Here is a 6,280-nt window from a genome sequence, read left to right as displayed (position 1 = left end):
AAGAAAGAATGTAATAAAGAAAATGTGGGACATTTACACAACATATTACTCAACTGTTAAAGCAATTGCATCATGAAAAAGTGGATACCTCACTACTCAATGCTACTATCAACTACTGTTGAAGCAAAAAAAGTATAACTCCTTCTTGGCCCCCACCACTTTCTGTGCTGTGAATATTTACTGTTCATTGGTGAACTCAATTATTACACAGATCACTCTTCCTTTTAAGTTCCCAAAAAAAGTCAGAGAGATTGGACGACAGTCATTCACTGTTTTTTCAAGACAGGTTTTCTCTGTGTAGCTTTGCACAATTCCTGGAATTCACTTGGTAGCCCAGGCTGGCCTTGAACTCACAGAGATCCACCTGGGGTGCTGTGATTAAAGGCGTGCACCACCACTGCCCGGCCTCTATCCTTTGTTCTCATATACCAGTCTAGGCCCAGCCTGGGAGCATTAGTAGGGCTGTCTTCCCAGAACTAGGCAGCAGAGTCAGCATTAAATTTTAAATCAATTCTCAGTCATGTACTGTGAGACAAGCCTGAGCTTCAAGAGACATTAATTTGAAGCAGTGGTTCTCAAGCTTTCACTGGAGACCTAAATGAGTTATCAGTAATAACCATCTAACAAATCAATGTTTTGTCTAAGAAATCAGCCCATTTCTTTTTAATTTTGGCTTACTCAATCTCCCAGGGAATGGAGAAAGTGAGAATGGTTTGGGGCCATTACACAAATAACATCAGGATAAATAAATTTCTCTTGGAGTCTATTTCCTGCTGAAATCCTATGACCTTGAACTCCACTGCCTGCATTATTCTCAATACTCCCATCTTCTGAGTCTTACAAGAGTTTCCAATTAAGCTCTGTGTACAGATTTCTATGGCTTTTGCCATAGAATGTCCTAACATCTTCAACATTCCTCCAACAGTCATCAATCCAAGTCCTATGCAGCAACAAAATCACTTTCAGTGTATCACGTTTTTGTTTTCTTTTTCTAACTTGCTTGTTTCTTGGTGTGATTAAATTTTCTAACCAAAAGTATCTTAGGTAACAAACAGGTTTATTTGGCTGATCTTGCCATATCTCACCCGTCATTGTGAGAGCTTAGGATAAACCGAAAGCAAAATCCATGCAGAAACTTTTTTACTGACTTTTTGTCTTGCTTGGTCACTGTCTTTGCTCAGCTAGCTTTCTTACCAGCCCAGTCACATGTGCTTGGGATACTGCCATGCTCAGTGGAAGAGCCTGCCCACATTAACCATCAATCAACACAATCTCTCACAAACATAGTAACAGGCAATTCTGATTTGAGCAAACCCTCAATTCATGTTCCCTCAGATGACTCTAGGCCACATCATGTTGACCATTGAAGATAATTAAGACAAAGAGGCAATAGTATAACACAGGTTTTAGAAACTCACAAGCAAAGTATTAACGACACCAATCTCAAGCAGAAAAAAATAACATGAAGACAGCAACAAAGGGAAAACAGAGATGTGTCCAGAATTAAGGACAGGCAAGCCTGTGAGATCAAGAAAAGAAATCTGAAGCCATCTCTCCACAGAAACTTTCAAAACCAATAAAAACTTAAGGAACTCCTAACAAGAAATTTTGTGAAGGTTTATCATTTTGCAGAGAAACAACAATATAAAGGGATGGCAGTAAAACAAGCACCATTGATGGAACCACTGGAAAAGAGAAACAAGACACAAAGATATATTTACAAATGTATGTCATGGTCCTTTAACAAGTTTGAGTGACAGGACCAGGTGAGCAGAAAGGACAAAGCACAGTGGTTCCCATCCCTGGCTTCCAATCTAAGGACAGACCTATCCCAGATTGCCTGGAGATTTGTGCCAAATCCAACAGCAAGTCTCTTGTAGTGTAAATTAATGGATTCAGTTTTAAAAGGAAGTGTACAAATTCAGAAGGAAGCTAACCAGACAACGTTGCACAAGAGGAACATGGGGTAACGGATGAACATTATCCACAAAATCCACAGTAGTGTAGGGACTGATAAGCACAGACCCTTGTGTGGAAAGTGTTGGGTTCTGAGGACCTAAAGAAACCCTTTCAAAAGGACCTTGCCCAGATTATCACCAGCTCCTCCAAGGATATTCCTAGTATTAGAGATGGAGCTGTTTTTGCTCTATACATCAGGTTCTTAGAGAAACCTCTCAAAGCTTATGCAGGATGCCAAACACAGAGAGACTTAGTTTTAAGTATTTTCTTTCCTACTTCTTCTTCTTCTTTTTAATCAATGCCTCCTTTTTAGGAAAAGTTTTCAACTAGTAATAATCAAGCCTCGGATAAACCTCATTGGCTAGGATACTGCCACTGCGCAAAGCTCAATGCCTCTTTTTTAAAAGGATATTTATTATATATACAGTATTTGCCTGCATGCATGTCTGCAGGCCAGAAGAGGGCATCAGATCTCAGTATAGATGGCTGTGAGCCACCATGTAGTTCCTGGGAATTGAGTTCAGGACCTCTGGAAGATCAGCCAGTGCTCTTAACCTCTGAGCCATCCCTCCAGCCCTCAAGTATATTCTTGAAGTTCTACATTTTTCATTTGACTTTGAGGTGTAAGATCCATTTGAAGGTAATTTGTGGAGGTTGTCAATGGCATCTCATGTACTGGGTAGCACTCCACTACTAAGCTGCAATGTTGAAGAGTATAATTGGTGATATAAAGGATATACCAATGCTCAGGAAATAGTAATTCACAAAAAGTAGAATTTGGCTAAGGGAATGTTGCCTCCAAAATATCCCAAAGATAAATAGTATGTTAACCAGGGTTGTTAGAGCTTTGGATGCTAGGTTGTAAATGTTTACTCACATTTTATGTATGGTTATATGTCTGCAGTAGAAACAGTGAATGGGTTGCTCATCCACAGAGAGGATAAAGAGACCACTGTGATCTGTGTAAAGATCTCTCTATAGTAAGCTGGGTCATCATACTTTTTTTTCTTTTTCTTTTTTTTTTTTTTTTGGTTTTTCAAGACTGGGTTTCTCTGTGTAGCTTTGCACCTTTTCTGGAATTCACTCTGTAGACAAGGGTGGCCTTGAACTCACAGAGATCTGCCTGGTTGTGCCTCCCAAGTGCTTGGATTAAAGGCATGTGCTACCACTGCTCGGCCTGGGTCTTCATACTTTTAAGAGGGATTTCTTAGTTATGTTGTACAGGATTCAGCAAACACCAATTTCATGATGTTTTGTTATCTATTTACTGTTTCTTGGTATCAACTACAAACTTGTATTAAAATCCAAAAGCATGGCTATAATACAGATGCCATGTATTATATAAAGACTGTCTTGTGTCTTCTCTAATGTTTACTTTAAGAGATTGTGCCTAGGAAATATTAATTTATTACATTATATTATACACAGTTTCTCCGATGCATCCTCTTATTTAATTGTTGTGGCTCAGCACTATCTTAAGACACACAGATGTCACCTTCCTATGGTCAGCTGTGCCTGCTTACAAAGGATGACCACCACCAGGTTTGCTGACTGTTGATATTCCATCATGGAAGGTGGGAGCCCCTGCTTCTGAGTATACAGCCTCTTTTTCAGGCAACTCTATGGAATCTATCCCTAATGACACGGGACCTAGTGGTTTTAGGGGGGAGCTAGAGTGCATAGCCTGGGGAAGTCTTGGGAGGAGGTGGATTCTGTGTATGCACCTATGAGAAAGCCAAATTTAAAAGTGGGAATTTACCTTGAGTGCTGTCAGGCTTACTTGCCACGTCCACTAGGAAATGTAATGTCATGGGCAGTGGAAGAGAAGAGAGAAGCTGAGCACTCCACATTTGCAGCTATGGGAGAGCCATTGTCCATACTGGTGGAGATATTACTGGGGTGCCTGCTTTTGGGTATTTTACTTAGAGTTTCTATTGCTGTGAAGAGACACTATGACTACAGCAACACTTGTAAAGGAAAACATTTCATTGGGGCTGGCTTACAGTTTAAGTGGGTTTAGTCCATTATCATCATGGCAGAAAACACAGCATCATGTAGGCAGACAAGTGTTAGAGAAAGAGCTGAAAGTTCTACATCCAGACCAGCAGGCTTCAGAAGGTAACTGTGACATCCTTCCACCAACAAGACCACAACTACCCCGACAAGGCCCCACCTCTTTAGTGCCACTCCCTATGGGACTTTGGGAGCCATTTTGATTCAAACCACTACAGTATCAAAACCTCTGTAAGTCCCTTTTCAACAATGTTCAGTAAGTAAGCTCAATAAACTCATTGGTAACCTAGGATGGACTTTGGTGAAATGGTGCTTTGCATCATCATTGGGACTTATGGGGATGGGAGAGACATGGCCTCTTCCCCCTCAAAGGATTTAAACGTATTTTTTAATGTTCCTATGTCTTGTTGTATTTTAAAAAGGAAGCAATACATAAAAGAAAATGTTAAAAAATATAAATGTGGAAATGACCTTAGTAAAAAAGGCCTTAGTTAGATGAAGATTGTGATGCATGGAAGGCTCCAGTATAAAGATGACTGGAAAGGTTTTGCAAGTTATGAAGTTCTGAGTAAGTTGTTTTAGGCACATAAAGGATAAGATTTAGAGTTCATGTATTTATTAAAGTTGGCAAAATCAAATATCAACTACTTCAAGCACGAGCTACAAATGTCAAGAAAATTTTATTTTGTTATGTCTGGCTATTGAAATAATATGTAGTAGTTAAAAGTACCAATGTGGTTTAAAACTGATCTTTCAAGTGGTTGCTAATCATTCTTGGAGGCTATTCTAATGTGTTTAGATGGACAGAAGGGGAGAATATTCTCTCCTTTCCAGACAAGGTCAATGAGGTCCCTGGAAACAAAAGCTGAAGAAAAAGGACAAATCATCCAAAAAAAAAGTCTAGAGAAAAAGAGTAAGTTGGCCTACTGCTATATCACGTAACTAATAGGATAAAATTTCAAAAGTCTTCCTACATGATTGTTTCTGCTCTTCTCTAAAGACACATACACAAATAAATGGTCTCTATGTAGGCCCAATTCAATTAAAAATTAAAGCGGGCTTTGGAGTTGGAGTGTGGCTGTCTCCTTCTCTAAATCCAAGCATGCTTGTTAAAAGGAAAACCCAAAGTCTCTGTATTGTGTCAGAAGAGCCATCTGATTTGGGACAGAAGAAAACCAAAATTTAGGGACTATTCTATTGCCACGAATCTCATAATTCTTTGGTTTTATTTTGACTCATTAAAACTTTCCTTAAGGTATAAATTTTATATTAAAATTTATATAAGATTTATATATATTTTAAAATTTTGTCATGATATTACTAGTCATATAGAGTACTAACTAATCCTAGAAAAAAAAGCTTCATCTAGCTGCCTGTACATGATTTCAGGTTGGAGATTTTATCAGTTTTCTCCAGAAGCATGACCATCCCTAACAGCAGCTTTGAAGTCTCCAGAAAGATGATGGGGTCCCACAATGATGATTCTATCAGGACTAGGGCAATACCACTAAGCTGAAAAATAACACCCAAAGCCTGGCCATGGAATAGAAACCACTCAGGACAATTTTGAGATGGCTAGCTGAGATGATCCAGCTTCACAGACGACTTGAGCAAGGACTTGAGACAAGCTCTGCACCTTCTACTTGTGCATAGACTGGATGACAAATGGTACAGCTACCTCTCCCAGGACTTGACAACTAACCCCAAATTTTTCTTTTCAGGATCCCCCAAAGAAGCCATCACCTCCAGATAGCAGGAAGTAGTTTTAAGAAAATGAAGCCCACATTCCCAAGAGGTAGAGTGGGTGGCTTTTGTGGTCATTCAATGGATTGCAGATGATGGTTATTGTCTAGAGTATTTGATTACAAAGGAGATTAATTTTAACGTTCTTATTTGAAAAAAAAAGAAAATAAGAGGATATAGATGAGAGGTAGATTATTGAATCTACTCTGAAAAAAAAACAGATATAAAAAATATAGATTAAAAGAATAATTTGAATCTATTCTGAAAAGGAAAAATGGGAAGATATGGAAATAAGATAAAAAGGTAGATTATTGAACCTACATTTAAAAGGCAAGTACTAGTTTTAAATATTTTACATGGGATTGAATTTTTGTATATTGTATAGAAATTATATATTGGTATAATTTGAGATTGATTTTGTCAGAAAATATGATACAAATATTTCTAATATTGTTCAAGGTACTATCCCTATGCAGTTCTTTTAACAATGTAATGCAATTTTCTAATCCTTGGAAGTTACTATCAACTATTTAGGATAATAAAGAAATGCAGGTTAGTAGTTAGT

At 38.2% G+C, this 6,280-nt stretch overlaps 1 pseudogene; it reads right to left on the bottom strand.

The window, feature by feature from the left end:
• Nucleotides 1-2,180: 2,180 nt before the first annotated feature.
• LOC118575712 lies at nt 2,181-2,346 on the bottom strand (annotated as a pseudogene).
• Between the last annotated feature and the right edge of the window lie 3,934 nt (nt 2,347-6,280).

This window comes from Onychomys torridus, unplaced genomic scaffold (assembly GCF_903995425.1).
Source record: "Onychomys torridus unplaced genomic scaffold, mOncTor1.1, whole genome shotgun sequence".
In the NCBI taxonomy this organism is placed as follows: Eukaryota; Metazoa; Chordata; class Mammalia; order Rodentia; family Cricetidae; genus Onychomys; species Onychomys torridus.
This window is presented reverse-complemented; position numbering and strand designations above follow the sequence as displayed.